This window comes from Tachyglossus aculeatus, chromosome 2 (genome assembly GCF_015852505.1).
Source record: "Tachyglossus aculeatus isolate mTacAcu1 chromosome 2, mTacAcu1.pri, whole genome shotgun sequence".
In the NCBI taxonomy this organism is placed as follows: Eukaryota; Metazoa; Chordata; class Mammalia; order Monotremata; family Tachyglossidae; genus Tachyglossus; species Tachyglossus aculeatus.
The window spans coordinates 69,853,303-69,872,477 of NC_052067.1; the positions used below are offsets into that span (position 1 = coordinate 69,853,303).

The window sequence follows — 19,175 nt, forward strand, 5'->3', positions numbered from 1 at the left end:
ATAGTAACTAGTTAAAACTTTACACAAAATCTGTCTTCCTCAAGAACCCTATCCATTTTCTGTGTGTTGCAAACAGGCACACTAATTATGGCACCACTGCACTGATTTGTACTTCCCAAGTGCTTGGCACAGTGCTCTGCACACAGTAAGCGCTCAATAAATATGATTGAATGAATGCACCTTCCTCTTGAGGGAACTGACTGACTATGAATAATGGGAATTTATGTAAACTGCACATAATTTTTTCAAAATGGAATTTGGCCAGGGCACTTATATTACCTGCCTTATTCTAGCTAAAGATTTCAAGATATTTTTCAGAGCTCTTGTTTTACAGCTAAACCACGACTCTCTCTGCCACCCTTTGCTGCCACCAGCTGTAAGATCAGAGGCCACAACACTTTGTCTCAGAGATTGTTTGTGAACTTCAGGGTAGGCCTAGGATCCATAGCCTCTCTAGGCAGAGGATCGCTGCAATCTATCCCATTACTCTGTACAATGTCTAGCACACTTCAATAAATGTGGCAGGAGAGTAATAATAAAACAGTCACAACATCTTTGCTAGAGTCTAATAAATCTCATATTTCTTCATATAAAAACCAATGCCTTAAACAGTGAGTGCCCCATAGTTATTGATTACTGCTTTATTTGGATTTAGCCCTTTCCCAATCTTTTCATTAGTGCCCATTCTTTCACTATGAGACTGTTAATAGCTGCTCAAACAATGGTCTTTACTGAGCACCCAACCAACCAAGTGGGTACAGTCGGTAAAGTACACCAGAAACAAAACACACGTCCCCTACCTACAGGAAGCTTAAATGAGAACAGATACACAAAATGACAAATAGTGAGAGTGGCCCACGCTCTTTCCTAGCAGACTCTCCCTCTTTTTTTTTAATGGCATTTGTTAAGCGCTACATGCCAGGCATTGCACTAAGTGCTGGGGTAGACATTAGGTCATGGTGTTCTAATCCCGGCTCCACCACTTGTCTGCTGTGTGACCTTGGGCAAATCACTTAACTTCTCTGTGCCTCCATTACCTCATCTGTAAAATGGGGATCGAGATTGTGAGCCCCAAGTGGGACAAGGGACTATGTCTAACCTAATTGCTTATGCTTATATTTGCTTAGAATATGTCTAACCCATCCTAGCACCTAGTACAGTGCCTGGCACATAGTAAATGCTTAACAAATACTATTATCATTATGATTAATATTATTACATAGGCTAATGAGGTTGGACACAGTCAATGTCCCACATGGTGCTCACAGTTTTACTCCTGATCTTACAAATGAGGTAACTGAGGCACAGAGAAGTTAAGTGACTTGCCCAAGCTCACATAGCAGACAAACGGTAGAGCTGGACTAGAACCCAGATCCTCCTGGTTCCCAGGCCCAGAGTCTATCCACTAGGCCATGCAGCTTCCCTCCTCTGACCCACTGTCCTGCCTTTCCTACTGCTTCTCCTTCCCCTTTTCAAAGTGCTCTTAAAAATAATCACCTCCTCTAAGAGGCACTTCCTGATTCATAGATAAGCAGCGTGACTCCGTGGAAAGAGCATGGCTTTGGGAGTCAGAGGTCATGGGTTCTAATCCCAGCTCCCCCATATTACTGCTGTGTGACCTCGGGCAAGTTACTTAACTTCTCTGAGCCTCAGTTACCTCATCTGTAAAATGGGAATTAAGACTGTGAGCCCCACGTGGGACGTGATCACCTTGTATCCCCCCCCAGCGTTTAGAACAGTGCTGTGCACATAGTAAACTCTTAAATGTCAACATCATTATTATTATTATCGGCTACCTTCTCAGTTATCCCATTCCATTAGCCAACAGCATTCAGGTATTTATCTAATTTTTGATTGTGTGCATATTATTTATATCTATTTCATCTCTCTTCACTACATTATACTTGTCAAGTTACGTCTTTCATCTCCCCCATTAGATTGTAAATTCTCCAGGGCGGACGTTATGTCCTTTAGTTATTTTGTGTGTTTCCCAAGCTCCCAGTAGGTGTTCAGTTAATAACAACACTACTGATGATTCAAAGAATGGGCAGCAGTGACAGATGCCGTACATACCTCTTCACTTGCTTCCTCGTCCGTGGACTTTTTCCTTTATGCATGTGAAAATTCAGATCTTCCCTGTGACAGGTTATTTCAGTTTCAAGGCCCTTCACTGAGTCACTATTGTTAACATTTTGCCTCCCCGATTCTCCCTTTCCACATCCCAGTTCCATTAAGGCCAGTTTAGTAATGATTTGTTACACCCAATTCCTTCCCATTTCTGTTTTGGGCCCTTCACTCAAACTACATGTTTGGAATCTCCTTTCTTTCAGCTTGCCAAGCTTTTGCCTCTTTCACTGCAAGGTCTTTGGAAATCCAGTCTCATTCCCAGAGTCTTTGTAGCTCACTGGAGTAAGTAAGCCCCACTTCCCTTAGCAATCCCCAACTACTTCATGCTTCTACTGTTTTGCCATAATTGGATCTGAAACTTTTACACTACTCTGGAATTCCTGAACAAATAAACATACTTCAACTTAGCAGAGCATAGCTAAGTCTTGATTTTTAGTGTTGTACTGCCTTCATAATGTTGCACTACTGCTTTGATTGCGTTACTGTTATCCTTAAATCGCAATCTCCCAGAGAGCAGAGACTCATATTCCTTCTACTTGCTTCTACTGTGCTCATCAGATTTCTAATGAGGTTTATTATTATCTGATAAGAGGGTTTGTGATGTGGGTGTGCACCTAGAGGGACGTGAGCGACGGCTGAGTGAGAATCCAGCTCAAATCCCATTTGTAACACTGATTTACAGAGATTGTCTTTGCGTGAGGGCTAAACAAACAGAACGAGAAAAAAATGAAAAGGAAGAACTTCAAGCAAAAGGAGGCAGACAATTGCATCAGTGAATCCAGGCACTTTCTAATGTTTCCATCTATCTCCTTACCGTATTCACAACACAAAGTTGACAGAGACATCATAGGCAATTTTGTTCAGCCTACTGCCTCCAAACAGCACTTGATAGACTCATGCTCTCTTTTTCAATGCAATGTGAAGCCTTATTTCCTTATGTTCTGGGAGACAGCTGGACGTCACCCAAAATCAGAAGGTTGGAAGTGTTGACAAACCTAGTATGTGCACATCTCAATGTGGCATCTACTTCAGGAGTGTCAAATTCCCTTTGAAACTTATCAAAACTGTACTTCAGTGATATTTTGGGGGAAGATTAAATGGGATCTCAGAGTAGCTTTCAAGTATGATCTGCCAACTGCAACACTCTAACTGTTGAACATGAAGACCCTTCATGACCATGCACCGAGAGTGATTTGTGTTCTTCCATTCACAGACTGATAGCTTGTTCTGAAAGTTAATGATGCAGTGACACTTGGCAGAAGTTTAAGAGCTGCATGTCTGAGAGGCAGCCAAATGCCATTACTCCACTGTGAGGGTGGTTTTCTAGTGCTCTGATCTACAATTTCATTAGTGTGGCTACCCTGGGAATTGCAAGAGCAAACAGTACGGGAGAAATCTGGAGGTGTAGGACTGGGAATAAAAGACAGAAACCAAATTTACTGCAGTCAACTGTCAAATTCTCAGCATGTAAGGGGTTGCCTCCATCTTCACCTGGGTCTAAGGTGGGAATGGGTGCTGCTGAATAAAACAGCACATCCCCAGTTTGATGACAGGCTCTACCTCCACTGTAAATACAATATGCAGTTCATTTGAAGAGTTTGGACACAATCTGAGCTTATTTTCTGCATACACTGGATGACTGATTTTGTCAGTTTTCGGAGCTGAGACATGCTCATTCACATCCAAGAAGAAGAAAAATTTGAAAAAGAAGAAAGAACCGCCTTCACCCAGGTTGAGTCTAATTTACTCCAGATGACTTTCCATAAAACCCGCAAAGGGTTTCATTTCTGGACCCAGCTCTAAGAGCTTTACATATTTTTAAAATGTTTTAATCCTCATAAACTCCATGGGAAATATGGAGGGGAGGGGACTCTTGCTTCCATTTGCTCACCCATGTTGGGAATCCAGGAATAAGACCCAGATTTAAGCCCTGGGCCAGATCTCTACCTATTCTCCCTGGTGGCTTATAATTTTGTCCTCCTTGTTTATAAACAAAGATATTGGAGAGCAAATTTTCCTCAGGCTGGGGCTGGAGGTATTGGCCAGGAGACTTTAGCTTTTTATTCAGTTCGGGAATCCAGTTAGCAATTTTTGAATGTGCTAGAGGATTCTTCTCAAAGGCCTGAAGCAAAAGATGTATATAGAGAAAATGAGCTTAGGGAGCAACTTCTCCTTTTTGTTTTGTTTATGATTTTGATATAAAGAAGACTTTTTTATAGGAAGACAGTGCTTCCGTTAATGGGTCAGTGAAAAGAGTACACAAAAGGCATTCAACAGCATCAACTTCGAAACAGCAAATCATTACAATAGGAAGAGATGCTGGGAGGAACGATTTCCCATGTATCCTGCCTTTAACAAAACAGCTGTTCATAGCCCCCACTCCTTGTTCTCCAAAGACATCACAGGGTCTGGTTTCTGGGATCAATATGAGTGAGTAATCGATATCGGCCCAACCCATAGGTCTGAATTGATTCCAGGTTTGTACCATATGTGAGTGAGAGGAGAAAAATAAAATCAAATCCTGTTAAAAAAACATTCCGACATTCTGAAGCACATCATTTAAACCACAAAGCCTAACCCAAGCATAGGAAAATGAAATCCTCTCTTAGGTTTTTCATATGGTCTTTTGTGTAACATACACTGTTGCTTTACAAAACTAAAGCTATCATTTAGTTACATTAAAAAATGAAATTAATTTCATTAGTTTGCAGATCAAATATCATTTTCTCCTTCTCCCCTGTGACTTCCCTGCCTACCCTCAAAATAGTTATTTACTGCAGATGTGAAGGGAACAGTATAGGGAGACCTTTTCTACATGGAAATGCTGACCACATTTTGAGCCCTGAACGAATCAATACAAAAAGCATTTGCATGCTCCTTTGGAAGGCCACTTGGTTATCTGCATGCGTGAGGCAAGACCCAGATCCATAATTGGTGTGAAAACCGACTGTCAATATAACTGTTGCAGGGTGAATACACCAGTAATTTATCTCTATAGAGATTGGCACGGTGAAGAAAATGAGCCTTTAGTATTCTTATCAAATTTGCATGAACCTGAAGGGAAAGCAGGCCCGTAAGACCCCTGACCCAACTGGCATTGGTTTAAGAGAGGGAGAGAGAACAGGCAGAGAAAGGGAAATGAGTGTGTGTGTGTGTGTTTGTGGGGGGGCGGGGGGGAGACAGCAAGAGAAATGGGAGGCAAAGAGGCTCCATTCAATTATCTTCTCATTCCGTTTCCATGGTGATGGCTCTTTAAGCAGGTCAAAACTTTCTCAGTGGAAACAAACACCAGCTCTCTTTCACCATTGCCCGAACGGAGGTGGCAACGTTGGCTCAGCTTGTGCAGTCTGAGCACAACCCAACCCGCAGGGAGATACATGGGACCAATAGCCATATATTGCTTTCATTCATTCATTCAATCGTATTTATTGAGCGCTTACTGTGTGCGCAGAGCACTATACTAAGCGCTTGGGAAGTACAAGTTGGCAACCTATAGAGAGGGTCCCTACCCAACAACAGGCTCACAGTTTAGAAGGGGGAGACAGATAAAACAAAACATGTAGACAGGTGTCAAGTCGTCAGAACAAAGAGAATTAAAGCCAATTCCTTCATCCCTGAGGCTCCTGAGCACAGAAGCAGGAGATATCTATGAGAAGAAGCCTATATGAATCAAACCAAAGAGAGATTTCTATGGCAGAAACCTGGTCCCAGGCTTGGCCACTCCCAGGGCATGTTCCCTGCAAACCTCTCACCAGTCAGCTCCACTGCACTGGGGCAGCTCTGATGGTAGGCAATCATATGCTGTAATTGGCAAGAAGAACCCTCCCTCCAGCTGCCGGAGGGGCACAACACTGGTTTCGCTCATCACAAGTTGGAGAGAGAATGCCGTTAGCCTCTCACTCCATTGTGAAGGGAACTGTGGGAGCTTCCTGCCCTACTTCTCTAGAGAAGACTGTTTGCAGGCAGCATGAGTAATTTGGCTTCCACTGAATCTGGGCTCTAACAACTGAGTCCAGCGACATGCCCACTTCTGTGGAGTCCTTTTGATTCCTCCTAGCACAGCTGATGGCAAATTTTTATCCTAAATGCTGTGAAAAATCTAGGTGATAAAGCTTTCTTCTTAGTGTCCTTTTCAAAACCATTTCAGTTTTGAAAATCGATTTAGTTGCAACAGTATTCAATCTTTCTACTGAATCTGGTGCTACCCTGGAAATCTCGGATTGTTTGTCTTTTCATTTGTTGGTCTCACCTTTCAGCTCCCTGGTGGCTTTCCATCTCCTTCGTTCCTAATTCTCCATGTTTATCCAGATCACCGGCCATGTTCATTTGGAAACCATGACAAGTTTTTACAGAATCAAAAATGATAGCTGTCCATTCCCCACAGTGGTCAAATGACCTAGAAGAGAATCATTTGGGACCCTTCCAGTGTTTGGTGTATGCATGGCCACCTGGGATGGGAGAGGATTAGTAGCCTGATGTGGGATACCTCTGCCAACAACCACCGGATTAAGGCATCTCAGGGACCAGTTCCTGCAATTTGGTACCCTCCACAATCATTCTACGCCTATCTTCCCCACCCCCATGTCCAATCTGTACACACTTAAAAATGTGAAATTTTTTTACTGGAGAAAGGTGGGCAAAAGAGGACATTCCATGGTCCTCTTCTAGCTTGCATTACCAGGAAAATTCAGCACCCAAAATGGATTTATGAAGGGCAAATCTGAACTTTTAGTAAGAAACAGAAGCAACTAGTTTCCAAGAGAAAGCAAACACCTTGATCAATCTGGGCACCACAGAGAGGCTCAATTGTGACTGTTCTTTATTCCTGCAGAAAGCTTCAGGCATTCAGGTTTGTGGGGACAGTTTATTTGCCTTTGGGGCTCATTTTACACAATGACCCTCAGCTCCCATCCTCGGCTGGGGGGATGAGACAAGTTCAAAGTGATTGCCTTGTTATCTTGATGTTTGTCTGACCTCCTTCCCTTCCCCACAGCACCTGTATATATGTATATATATATATGTATATATATGTATATGTATATGTAGATATGTATATATGTATACATATATATGTGTATATATGTTTGTACATATTTATTACTCTATTTATTCTATTTATTTCATTTTGTTAGTATGTTTGGTTTTGTTCTCTGTCTCCCCCTTTTAGACTGTGAGCCCACTGTTGGGTAGGGACTGTCTCTATATGTTGCCAATTTGTACTTCCCAAGCGCTTAGTCCAGTGCTCTGCACATAGTAAGCGCTCAATAAATACGATTGATGATGGTGATGATATATGTTTGTACATATTTATTACTCTATTTATTTATTTATTTATTTTGCTTGTACATATCTATTCTATTTATTTTATTTTGTTAGTATGTTTGGTTTTGTTCTCTGTCTCCCCCTTTTAGACTGTGAGCCCACTGTTGGGTAGGGACTGTCTATATGTTTCCAATTTGTACTTCCCAAGCGCTTAGTACAGTGCTCTGCACATAGTAAGCGCTCAATAAATACGATTGATGATGAGACACAGCAGCAGTAGCTCAGGCACTATGCTAAGTAGCTCCCAGTGACAGCAGCTCCTGTCTCCAGCAATCACAACAACAGTGCTCCAGCCCAGCGACACAGCCATAGTGTGGGGGCTAAAGCTGTGAGTAGGTCAGCTGGAGACTCACAAGCCAGACATGCCTCAAGTGCTGTGGGATTTAAACTTCTGAACAGCTGAAGAGGGGTGGTCTAGCACACAGCTGCTAGGGGCCCAGGGGCCCTTCGACCTGGAATGCAGAGACCTTCAGCTGTGTTACAGGATGGGGATCACACACTCATTTAGACAACCATAAACACTTGCATACTTACCTCCTGAGCCTGTCCTTGAGGTACAGAGCATGTCACTGTTTTCTAATCCCCCTTAATTAAGGCTCTGAAGAGAAACTAATCATTTATAGAGTTTGTATAAACAGACTGTCTCTCATATATATATGTGAGAGAAAAAGAGAACAGGACCATGTGGCGTATCAATAATATATATTATATATTAATTAAGGTCCTTGAGTGGCACAGAAATCAGTATAATAATGATGATGGATTTGTTTAGCGCTTACTATGTGCCAAGCACTGTTCTAAGCTCTGGGGTAGATACAAGATAATCAGGTTGTCCCATGTGGGGCTCACAGTCTTAATCCCCATTTTACAGATGAAGTAACTGAGGCACAGAGAAGTTAAGTGGCTTGACAAAAGTCACACAGCTGACAAGTGGCGGAGCCAGGATTAGAACCCATGACCTCTGACTCTGAAACGTTGGCAACATGGACTTTCTCCTCATGTAGCTTACATGCTAATGAAAGCAGATACATTATTTATATTTATTTTAGAGACAATGCATGAGGAAGAGAGGAAGTGTGCATACAGTCATATGCAACTCTTCGGGAGTAGCCCCTCCTATTATCTCAATTTAGACCAAACAAGAGGAAAAAAAACATGGAGGTCATTCATTTTAAAATGAGAGCCCTTGCATGGGGTGGGGGGAGTGCACTGTTGGACTTGGGGTAACTCTAATTGATATATCAATATTTCATGAGTCATATAATTTATATGATCACATCCTCTTTATGCCAGATCACACTACGCCCTTGGCAAAATGTCAAAGCAGTAAGAACTGAGCTAGGCATATTGCCTAGGGCAAGGCAAGTGACCCACTAGGGAACCGACCACTGAGAAAGAATAAATGCTCTCTGGGCCTCACTCTTCTGCCTCTGACCCCTGGCTCACCCCATCCTCCTGTCGAGAACTCCCTCCTCTTCAAATCCACCAGACCATATCTTCGATCACACTTCCTCTAGGAGCAGTTCCCCAATTTCACTTTCTCCCCAGGTCATATCCTACCAACTATCATCTCAACACTTCACACAATCACACTTCCTGATGTACTTTCGCACATACAGATTCACAATTTATTTTGGTTTTACTGTACTCTCCAAGCATTTAGTATAGTGTTCTGCACACAGTAAGTGCTCAGTAACTACCACTGGTTGATTAATAACATGCTCTTCTACATAAGCACTTTTTCCTGGCTGTACATTAATTTGGGTCTGTGTCCCCCTTTTTTGTTTCTTGGAGTCAAGGATCTGCATATTCTACATCTATTTTACATCTCCAAGTCCATAGACTAGTGCTCTATATCCTGTAGGCACTCAATAAGCACCACTGATCGACTGAAGATAGCACAATGAGTTCATGTTGGTTGTGTTACATGAACTATTATTTTCTTGTCTCTTTTAACCTTAAACTAGCTGCTATTCTTTTTTTTAATGGCATTTATTCAGCACTTACTATGTGCAAAGCACTGTTCTCCTCCTCTCTTGGCCCATAGAAGGATGAACAAAACCATTTGGTTGAAAATGTTGTTCCCCAGCCTTAAGAGTGTTTTTGTGAGGGTATCTAACCCCTACCCTTTTTCTGTGACTACTGTGAGAAGCAGCATGGCCTAATGGATAGAAGATGGTCCTGGGAGTCAGAAGGACCTGGGTTCTAATCCAGGCTCCTCCAAATGTCTGCGGTGTGATCTGGGCAAGTCATTTCTCTGGGTCGCTGTTCCCTCATCTGTCAAATGAGAATGAAGATTGTGAGCCCCATGTGGGACATGGACTGCACCCAACCTGATTAGCCTGTATCTGCCCCAGTGCTTAGTATAGTGCCTGGAACATAGTAAGTGCTTAACAGATACCACAGTTATTTTATTATTACCATTATTACTAACAGGCACCTCTGTAAGGAGACATAAGGGCATAAAATCATAGACTAGGCAGCAAAGATAATCCTTTGAAGGAGCAAACACACACACACACACACACACACACATATTCCCCTTGGGAACCAATTTATTTTCCAACTCTTTCCCATAATGCTATTACAAACAGGATGAGAGTCAGGATGCAGGAGGCTCAGTTCCAGGCAACTGGGCTTGACCTAAATTTCCTGGCAAATGTGAAGAAATCATCAACCCGTAATGCTGAGGCTGGTGGGCATATAAAGAGGATTCAAAGCTAGCAGCCAGTTAGTTTCCATTGTTATAAGAGCATATATTGCTTCTGTTGCTCTGACTTGGCTCTCCTCCACTCTCATCCCAAATTGCCCTGCCCTCTCTAAACATCCCTAAAGAAAACACAGCCCCTGTTTACAGGATGCACTGTCAGTTACAGGAGCCAGCAGGTAAACATTGCTGAAACCAACAAGAGTGAAATTTATACATTTTATAAAATCCATTTCCTGTGATTGCTTCTATTATTGGAATGTTTTTTTAAAAAAATTAATTAGCTTTTCCCCTTGAGCCACGTTTCTTTGATCATACATTTCAGATGAAAACATCCAAGTTTAAAAGGTGAATAAAATTCTAACTGTTCTAAAATGTGATGAACTGAGTTCTACAGTCACTAATTCTAGCAGGGAGACTAGGAATAGTGTTACTTTTGGTACACATAGAGGGTAGGTCTCAGACTACTTTAGGCCTTCCCCAACAGGCCCCTCATTCTCTCTTCTCCCACTCCCTTCTGTGTCACACTTACACTTAGATTTGCACTCTTTATTCACCTCTCCCTCAGCTCCACAAAATTTATGTATAGATCCATAATTTATTTATTTATATTAATATCTGTCTCCTTCTCTAGATTGTAAGCTCACTGTGAGCAGGGAATGTGTCTACTAATTCCTTTGTTACACTGTACTCTCCCAAGTGCTTAGTGCAGTGTTCTCCACACAGTACGGCTCAATAAATACAACTGATTGAAAGATTGTTTGATTAAGGACTAGGCTTTAGGTTCCCTGAACATGAATCAATTAGTAGCATATATTAAGAACCTACTGTGTGTAAAGCCCTGTACTGCACACTTGTGAGAGTACAATAGCATTAGTAGATATGATCCCTGAACTCAGGGAGCTCGAAGTCTATCAGGGAAAACAGATGCCAAAATAATAAAAAGACAGGTACAAAGGAGCTACAGTGTGGGGCAAGAGGGGAGTGGTCTGTGAGTAGCCATCTGCTTAGCTTATGTGGAATTTGGGAGTGATAGAAGATGGAGAGATAAGAGATGAATCAGGGAAGACTTCCTAAAGATGTAATTTCATAGGGCTTTGAGGAGAGGAAATGTACTGCTCTGCCAAATATGAAACAGGATGGGGAAGGTGTGTGTAAGCGGTCTCCTACTGAAGAGAGGGGAACGAGGCACAAAGAGAAGGTTGACTTGAGAAGAATGAAGCATGCAAGGAGGGGTATAGCAGAAGAGCAAAGTTAAATAGGGAAAGGCAGCTGCATAAGGGCCATAAAGCCAATGGTCAGGAGTTTCTACTTGATGGACAGAGGAATCGGTAATCATGGGAGTTTTTTGAACAGTGGGGAGATGTGCCTAGAACAATGAGAAAAATGATCCAGACAGCAAAGTGAAGTATGGACTAGAGAGGGGAAAGGCTGGGTGTTGTGAGTTCAGTAGAGGTTGATGTAGCATTCAGATTGGGAAATGACAGTGCCTGGACCAATAGTGGCAGTTTGAACAGAGAGGAAGGGATCCTGGGAATGCTTTAGAAGAAAAATCAACAAAATGTGACAAAAGACTAAATATAGGGGTTGAAGTAATGGTAGGATTTTTATACAGGCGTTATAATGCCCAGTTTGCAGGCTTGGTAGAAGAGACGGATGGTGACATCAACTACGATGGGAAAGCTCAGTGGAGGAGATGATTTGAGAGTTCTGACATACTCAACCTCTCAGCTGCCTTGGACACTGTTGACCATCCCCTTCTCCTGGAAACATCCAACCTTGACTTCACTGACACTGTCCTCTCCTGGTGCTCCTTCTATTTCTCTGTCCACTCAGTCTCTTCTGCAGGCTCCTCCTCCCTAACTGTGGGCATCCCTCAAGGTCCAGTTCTGGGTCCCCTTCCATTCTCCATCTACATCCACTCCCTTGGAGAACTCATTTATTCACATGGCTTCAACTACCACCTCTATGCATATGATTCTCAAATCTACATCTCCAGCCCTGATCTCTCCCTCTCTGCAGTCATTCATTCAATCTCATTTATTGAGCGCTTATTGTGTGCAGAGCACTGCAGTCTCATATTTCGTCCTGCCTTCAAGACATCTCTACTTGGAATTCCTGCCATCACCTCAAACTTAAGGTCTAAAACAGAACTCCTTATCTTCCCACCCAAACCCTGCCCCCCCCCCCAACTTTCCCATCAGTGTGGACAGCACCATCATCCTTCCTGTCTCAGAAGCCCATAACCTTGGCATTATCCTTGACTCTCTCTCTCATTCAATCCACATATTCAATCACTAAATCCTGTCAGTTTAACCTTCACATCACTAAAATCTGTCCTTTTATTTTCCATCCAAACTGCTACCATGTTAATCCAAAAAATTATCCTATCCCACCTTGATTACTGTATCAGCCTCCTTGCTAATACAAAAGCTTTCTAACCAAAACGTTCAGTTCATCTTTCCCCACTCCTCAAGAATCTCCAGTGGTTGCCAATCCATCTCCACATCTAACAGAAACTTCTCACCATTGCCTTAAAACACTCAGCTACCTTGCCCTCTCCTACCTCACCTCATGAGAAGTAGCATGGCTTAGTGGAAAGAGCATGGGCTTGGGAGTCAGAAGACATGGGTTCTAATCCCACCTCTACCAATTGTCTGCTGTGTGACCTTGAGCAAGCCACTTAACTGCTCTGTGCCTCATTTACCTCATCTGTAAAAACAGGAATTAAGACTGTGAGCCCCACGTGGGACAACTTGTAACTACTCCAGTGCTTAGAACAGTGCTTAGCACACAGTAAGCACTTAACAAATACCATAATTATAATTATTACTCTGCTACTACAAGCTAGTCTGTACACTTGGCTCCTCTAATGCCAATTTACTCATTATACCTCAATCTCATCTATCCCATAGTCAACCTCCCGCCCACATACTGCCTCTGGTCTGGAATGCCCTCACTCTTCATATCCTACAGACAATTACTCTCCCCACCTTCAAAGTCAAAAGGTCTTTCCTGACTAAGCCCTTATTTCCTCTTTTCCCAATGCCTTCTGTGTCACCCAGCCCCACAGCACTTCTGTACATTTCCGTAATTTCTTTATTTATATTAATGTCTGTTTCCCCTGCTAGACTGGAAGCTCATTGTGGGTAGGGTATGTGTCTCATATTGTTGTGTGGTACTCTCCCAAGCGCTTAGTAATAATAATAATAATAATGGCATTTGTTAAGCACCTAATGTGCCAAGCACTGTTCTAAGCACTGAAGCACTGCTCTGCCCTGCACACAGTAAGTACTCAATAAATATACTTTTGATTGATTGAGGTACCAACAGATCATCCATGAAGAGCAGTTCTAGAGGCAGAATGGAATGTGAGACTTCATTCATTCATTCAATTGTATTTATTGAATGCTTACTGTGTGCAGAGCACTATATTAAGCACTTGAGAGAGTACAATAAAACAATAAATAGACTCATTCCCTGCCCACAACAAGCTTACAGTCTTGAGGCAGGGAGACAGACATTAATATAAATAAATTACAGATATGTACATAGTGCTGTACGGCTGGGAGGAGGGAAGAACAGAGGGAGCAAGTCAGGATGATGCAGAAGGGAGTGGGAGAAAGAGAGAAGCAGCATGGCATAGTGGAGTCAGAAATTCATGGGTTCTAATCCCGGCTCTGCCACTTGTCTGCTGTGTGGCCTTGGGCAAGTCACTTCACTTCTCTTCGCCTCAGCTATCTCATCTGTAAAACGGGGATGAAGTCTCTGGGACAGGGATTGTGTCCAACCTGATTTGCTTGTACCCACCCAAGCGCTTAGTACAGTGCCTAGCACATAATAAGCACTTAACAAACACCAAAATTATTAAAAAGGGAGGCTTAGGCAGAGAAAGCCTTCTGGATGAGATGTGCCTTCAATAAGACTTTGAAGCTGGGGAGAGTAACTATGTGCCGGATTAGAGGAGGGAGGGTATTTCTGATTACCTTCTAGATTACCTTCTGACTACCTTCTGATTTCTGATTACCTTCCCTTCTAGATCATGGGCCCATTGTTGGGTAGGGACCGTCTCTATATGTTGCTAACTTGTACTTCCCAAGCACTTAGTACAGTGCTCTGCACACAGTAAGCGCTCAATAAATATGATTGAATGAATGAATGAATGATTAGAGGCAGTATATGAGCGAGTGGTCAGCAGCAAAATAGAGAGATTAAGGCCCAGTGAGAAGGTTAGCATTAGAGAAGTGAAGTGTGCAGGCTGGATTGTAGTAGGAGAGTAGCGAGGTGAGGTACAAGGGGGCAAGGTGATGGAGTGCCTCCTCCCTAACTAACCTACTATAGTGGATAAAGCAAAGGGCTGGGAGTCAGGAGGTCATGGGTTCTAATCCTGACTCCATCATTTGTCTGCTGTGTGGCCTTGGACAAGTCACTCCATTTCTCTGTACCTCAGTTACCTTGTCCACAAAATGGGTATTGAGACTGTGAGCCCCACAACCCCAGATCCTAGTACATTGGCTGGCACATAGTATGCACTAACAACTATCACAATCATCATCATCATCACTGATAGGCAGAGCATTTGGGCCACTGGACCTGGAAAGTCTGCTACCTGGGGAAAGAGGCAGTTGGGCATTATTATTATTATTGTGGTATTTGTTAAGCCCTTACTCTGTGTCAAGCACTGAGGTAGATAGATACAACTTAATTAGGTTGGACACAGTCTTTTCTCACAGACTGAGAAGAGAGAAGGCTGGGAACAGAGGAATTGCTGGTGAAAGAGACCAAGAAGGATGGCATGAAGAGAACCACAAGAGGATTGGGGCGGAAAGACCTGGTCACTCACTGGAATTTTCTATATATTCTTTCAACTTGAAATGCCTCGCAGGCTCAATAGCTGATCGATTCTCAGTAAAGGCAGACTAAAGCCCATTTTCCTGGAATGATGTTCTGCCTCCCGGGGGTGGGACCGCAGCCTTGTGGCCTGGGGCTCCTTCTCCACCAGACCTCCCCTTTCTCACCCCCAAATAGAAGTCATTAGCCTGACTTCCCAACTATTGGAATACTGGAGGATTGTTCCTCGAGCAATTATACTCCCCTACTCTAATTACTCTACTACTACTACTACTCATTAGCATTGATAATTCATGTTTTTTGCTCTATTTACCTTGCCATTTCTTCCTCCATATGACTGTCACCAGTTTCTCCCCTTCTAGATTTTGGACCTTCATTGCTCCCCATTCTAAGGACCAATATTTCATTGACCACTTGTAACTCTGATATCCAGGTTGTGTCAAAAGTAGATTATATTTCTTTAATATCACATTACACATGAACCTTACTGTTCAAAACTGACTCAATAGGATATGCAATGAAATGTTCTGAAAACAGGTTTGCTTCATTGTAATTGTTTTGATCACACCCAGACCACTACCCATTGTAAATAACATGCTGACTGCCACTAAGCCTCTCGATTATTTAAGGGTGTGGATGCCTCATTTGCCATCTAACAAGGTCCTTGGCAACTCTGCCTTCTCTTCACTGATGCCTGTTCTTTGATTGACCCTTTTTCTGCTTATTAGCTCTACCTCCAGGGGATGGACAGGAGAAGGGACAGGGTGTCAAAGCAGTTAGCTTTGTTTCTGGTTAGGATCTTGGTTCAAAGCTTGCTGGGGAAGCTGAAACTAGTAATTGAAAGAAAGCTTTTGGAATTTCTGTGGATTTCATTTACTAGTACTGTCCCTCTCCCGACTAAGTAGGTATGGAAAACAAGTTTCATTTGAATGAGACCATCTTTCCAGAACAGCTTTTTAATTAGTCCAAGGATTTTTGTGAATTAAGTTTACTTCATTAATGTTGATCAACACAATTAAAACTCTTGGCACTACTTTGCATAGTTTCAAGGCTATAGGGAATAAGCTTCAGCTGTGTTTTTTTAGAGGAGGTTGTATTAGAAATGTGCTTTATATAATGCATTTTTTTCTTCCTAATAATAATGATGATGGTATTTGTTAAATGTTTACTATGTGCCAAGCACTGTTCTAAACACTGGAGTAGAGACAAGATAATCAGGTTGGATACAGTCCCTGTCCTACATGGGGCTCACAATCTTAATCCCCATTTTGCAGATGAGGTGACTGAGGCACAAAGAAGTGAAATGACTTGCCCAAGGTCACACAGCAGTCAAGTGGTGGAACCACGATTAGAATCCAGATCCTTCTAACTACCAGTCTGTGCTTTATCTACTAAACCACCTTCGTGGCTCAGTGGAAAGAGCACGGGCTTTGGAGTCAGAGGTCAGGGGTTCAAATCCCGGCTCCGCCAATTGTCAGCTGTGTGACTTTGGGCAAGTCACTTAACTTCTCTGTGCCTCAGCTCCCTCATATGTAAAATGGGGATTAAGACTGTGAGCCCCAGGTGGGACAAGCTGATCACCTTGTATTCCCCAGGGCTTAGAACAGTGCTTTGCACATAGTAAGTGCTTAACAAATACCATTATTATTATTATTATTATTATTACTATTATTATGCTCCCTAAGTTCCAACTGTTCATATAATATTTCCTTCTAGATTATTGTACCTGGACTTATCTAGAAATGAGTATTTCTTAGATACCAGAGTAATTTTATAGGTATCTGCTGAAATTTATGCTCATGGACAAGTTCTGAATTGAGATGTTTATTTGTCTCAACTAGTTTCCTCAGAAAAAATTGAATTTTAACTGACACTCCACTGTAAATTTCATTAGCAAAGGCCATGAAGTGCTTACTATGTTCCAAGCAATCATTCATTCAATCATATTTATTTAGGGCTTACTGTGTGCAAAGCACTGTACTAAGTGCTTAGCACTGAACTAAGTGATTAGCACTGTACTAAATGTTTGGGGAGGTACAAGGGAGTACAAGATGATTATACTGGACACTGGCCCCATAACATCTCCATTTTACAGATGAAAAAACTAACTCACAGAGAAGTTAAGTGATTTGCCCAAGATGAAACAGCAGATTAATCGCAGAGCTGGTATTAGAACCCAGACCCTCTGTCTTCTAATAATAATAATAATTGTCATATTTGTTAAGTGCTTACTATGTGTCAGGCACTGTTCTTAAGAACTGAGATGCAACCTAATCAATTTGGACACCGTCCAAGTCCCACAAGGGGCTCACAGTCTTAATCCTCATTTTACAGATTACGTAATTGAGGTATAGATAAGTTAAATGACTTGCCCAAGTTCACACAGCAGACAGGTGATGGAATTGGGACTAGAACCCAGAACCTAGGTCTGTGCTCTGTCCACTGGCCCACACAAGTCACATGATATACCTAAGTGGACAAAACACATTGAGATATACTGTGCACTGGGCAATGAGCCAGGTTCCATCTACAAAATAAGAAGTGCCTCAAAATAGATGATCTTCATAGGTGGAGATAAGCAGGGCACAAATGTACAGAGGATGGATCCCAGAGATTTTATCCTGATATTACTGCAGGGACTATCCTAGTAGTAGTTTTGTGTTTTATTATCCATTAGAGTATAAATTCCTTGTGGGCAAGAAACATATCACTTGGTTATGCTGTACTTCCTAAGCACCTAGCTTGGTGACTGCTGTGTACCAAATTGGCACTCAAATGCTGCTGCTTGCTCCTACTACTACTATTACTACTACTGCTACTACTTCTCATTCACCTGATAGATGCTTTGTGCCATCAACCAGCTCAGAGCTAGCCAAAAAATAACCTTGGTTAGCAGAAATGAATGGAAATGACTAATTATTCTACTGGTTTTCCTTGAGGCTAAGGAATAACCAGCCCTGAACTTACACAGCACTTATTTTCATCATGAAGGATTCCAAAGTGGTTTTAAAAGGAATCTGGGGATGAAATCTCCAGGCAACGCTGCAATTTGAGCTGAAATACAGATGATTCTGGGGTGAAAAATTTAGTATCCACTTTCAGAATATCCTTCTACCATAACAACAGCTGATGTTAGGAAGAAGCAATTGAGATCTCAGAGGAATTTAGGTGGGCAGACTACAATTACACAATCTGGAATCTGGCCCAGCACACCAGGGTTAACATATTATCACCAGGAAATATATTTTACTTATGGGGGTTCTAATGACCATAAATGTTAAGACCTCAATTTAAGCATACTCCATTAGCAATCTCTGAAAGCTATCAACAGGGAAATTGAGAAATAAAAATGGGACAAATTTTTAAAACTGAAGGGTATGCATTAAGAAAAGAACACTAGATAGATGCAGAAGGGAAAAAAATAGTATACTGCAATTAAAAAGAGCTCAAAAGTGTGTGTGTGTGTGCATGTGTTTGTGTGTGATCGAAGGGGACCATAATCATAGCACAGATCATCAGTCTTCCTTGGCCACAGGATGCACCCAACACTGCCATTAAGTGGGAGGAAAAACGGTGGAAAAAATGACTCGACAATTTAGGGATGGTAATATATATCCAAGATGACTTTGAAACTGCCCCCAAACTCAGTGAGTCATTTCCTCCTGGGAATCAAGTGCATGTCTCCCCCCTACCCCTCCAGTGTGGGACAAGGACTATGTCTGTCTGATTATCCTGCTTCTATCCCTGGGCTAAGCCCAGAACTTGGCAAATTAGTAAACACTTAATAAATTCCATAATCAACCTGCTACAAAGTGTTGGGAAGTTGTTTGGGAGAAAGAGGTCCAAATAAATACACCAAATGTAATCCAATCCAAGTGAATCCGAAGCAATTACCTGGAGGATCCCAAATCTGAAATCCATTTGTGAGGAAATGAATTTTAATGGCTTTAATCTGCCCCCTGTGATGTGGAGTTCATGAAGTGTAAAAAGTAAAGTCAAACTCTCATGACTGCTACAACCTATCACTATGAGTGAGTGCAGGCCTCCAGTTTTTCACCTTGGACTATTATTCCTGATGTTTCTTCAACCACGGGATAGTTTTATGTGCAGGCTATTGTCTGTGTTCTGGCCAAGCAAACTTCCTGATTCAGTTCTGACTCTGCCAACA

The 19,175-nt window shown here is 42.2% G+C and overlaps 1 protein-coding gene across 1 annotated transcript in view; it reads right to left on the reverse strand.

The window, feature by feature from the left end:
• SASH1 (SAM and SH3 domain containing 1) overlaps nucleotides 1-19,175 on the reverse strand; it is a 205,066-nt gene that overhangs the window by 87,560 nt on the left and 98,331 nt on the right. The window lies entirely within an intron of this gene.